The 2,119-nt window shown below is 36.6% G+C and overlaps 1 pseudogene; it reads right to left on the minus strand.

Annotated features, from left to right (window-relative positions):
* Positions 1 to 1,573: 1,573 nt before the first annotated feature.
* LOC132310617 (small nucleolar RNA R71) lies at positions 1,574 to 1,672 on the minus strand (annotated as a pseudogene).
* Positions 1,673 to 2,119: the final 447 nt, after the last annotated feature.

Genomic DNA, 2,119 nt, shown 5'->3' on the forward strand with positions numbered 1-2,119 from the left:
ATGAACTAGAGCTTTATTTGATGTGAAGAGCTTCAATGTCTATTAATGATCATTTTGAGTTTAAGATCTTGTCTTAAGATTGTTTCCTCTTATGATTATTTTGCTTCCATTTTCATAGTGACAACGAAGATGAGTTTATGGAAATGTTTTTATTGGCATGATGCTTGAGAAATTTGATAGTCTATAGCTTAGGGTTCTCTTTTGATAGATTATTCTTGATTCCTAATGTCATGTGCTTCTACTATGTGATTAAGGGCTTGATAACTCTATGCTTAGTGAGTATGTCTAAGGTTGCAACCTAGTTTAGGTAACCAAAGCATGCAATACTTTGATAAGTTATTCTTGCCTATTGATTTCATAAAAATTCTTGAAGGTAATGTAGCAATTTTATGTTGTTGCATTTCATGGTTATGTGTATATATTATTCCCCAAGTAAATCATGTATTAACATGCTTATGGATAGGTAGTGGATTCACTTCCCTAGCCCTCTCTACCTAGATCTCCTTCCTTTACATTTACTAGCATTCTTGTTTTATGCACACTTCAATTACTAGCTTAGTGACAAACCAATCAACAACTCCTTATTACACCTTATCATTCTTAAATAACTCTAGATACTTAGGTTGCCTTAAGACTAGCGCAGTCCCAGTGGTTCGACTTACCCGACCAATAGCCCTATTTTACAATGATTTGTGCTATTGCGAAGGTTGATGTTAATTGACCAACCGATCAATGGGAGTATGAATTAAGTGTTTGTGGAGGAAGTTTCATTGAAATTGTTGTAAAGTTGAAGTGTTTGTCATTCTTTGTGCTTGTTGTGTTTTGCATTGTGCATGCATGGTCGTCGTTCATTGAGACCAACTCTTGTCCCTCTTGATTTGCATATTGAATCCGTAGTTAGAAATCCAAAGGGAAGAGGAAGTTCTACTTCTACCCGATCCATTTCATCAATGGAAGGCCATAATGAAGATAATTTAGAGGACCTTGGTCATATAGACCAACAAGGTGTCCTTCATCCAAATGTGCACAATGAGAACATACAAGTACCATTAGGCATGCCTAGGCCATTCATTCACCAACCACAACAACAACAAGGCCAAGTTCTATATGGAATACTAAGGCCAATGTATGCTCCACAACCTCCCATCATTAATCAAGGAATTCAAAACCAAGGTGTTCGTGTTGCACCTTAAGTAGCTAATCCACATGTTGCTTTAAGAGACCATTATGTGCCTAATGAGTATAATGCACCTACATGCATCCGATTGCCTCCATTTAGAGCACATCATTATAAAATTAAGCCACAAACCATTCAAATGCTTCCTAACTATCATGGACTTCCAAGTGAAGAACCTTATAAGCATTTGGATGAGTTTCTAGAAGTATGGTCCACTGTAAAATATACGGACATGCCAGAAAAGGTTTTAAGACTCAAAATTTTTCCATTCACCTTAAAAGACAAGGTAAAGTATTGGTTTAACAATCTCAGGCCTTTTTCAATCACTTCTTGGGCAAAAATACAATAAGAGTTCTTGAAGCAGTATTATCTTGTTTCTAAGACCAATGCCATGAGAACCTCAATTCGAGAATTTTTACATAGGGATGGAGAAACGTTTCATGAGGCATGGGAACGCTTCAATGAGTTGCTTAGGAAGTGTCCACATCATGACATGCCCAAATGGCAATTAGTTCAATATTTCTTTGAGAGCTTATCAAACAATTATAAGGGTATGGTTGATGCTTCCATGGGTGGCTCATACATTGATAGGCATGAGGATGACGTGTGGCGTCTTTATGAGAGCATGAGTGAAAATTCTTTGCATAGAACATTATCATCCAAGAATGGTAGAAATTCACAAGGTAGGAAGAGTATTGGCTTACATCAAGTTGACCATTCAAATGAAATAGCCGGCGAAATGAAGTCTTTATCTCAAATGTTTGATCAATTTTTGATTAACCAAAACTCGGCGAATCAAGTATCTTCCTTCCCTAACCATTCTCATCGTGCATCAAATGAAACATGTATAACTTGTTCTAGTGTTCTTCATTCTATTTCTCATTGTCCTCACGGACAAGTGCAAAATGATCCTAATGAACAAGTCAATGTAGCTTTTGTGAA

This window comes from Cornus florida, unplaced genomic scaffold, assembly GCF_030987335.1.
Source record: "Cornus florida cultivar Cherokee Brave unplaced genomic scaffold, ASM3098733v1 CherokeeBrave_3.0.0_Hap2_Chr05, whole genome shotgun sequence".
Taxonomy (NCBI): Eukaryota; Viridiplantae; Streptophyta; class Magnoliopsida; order Cornales; family Cornaceae; genus Cornus; species Cornus florida.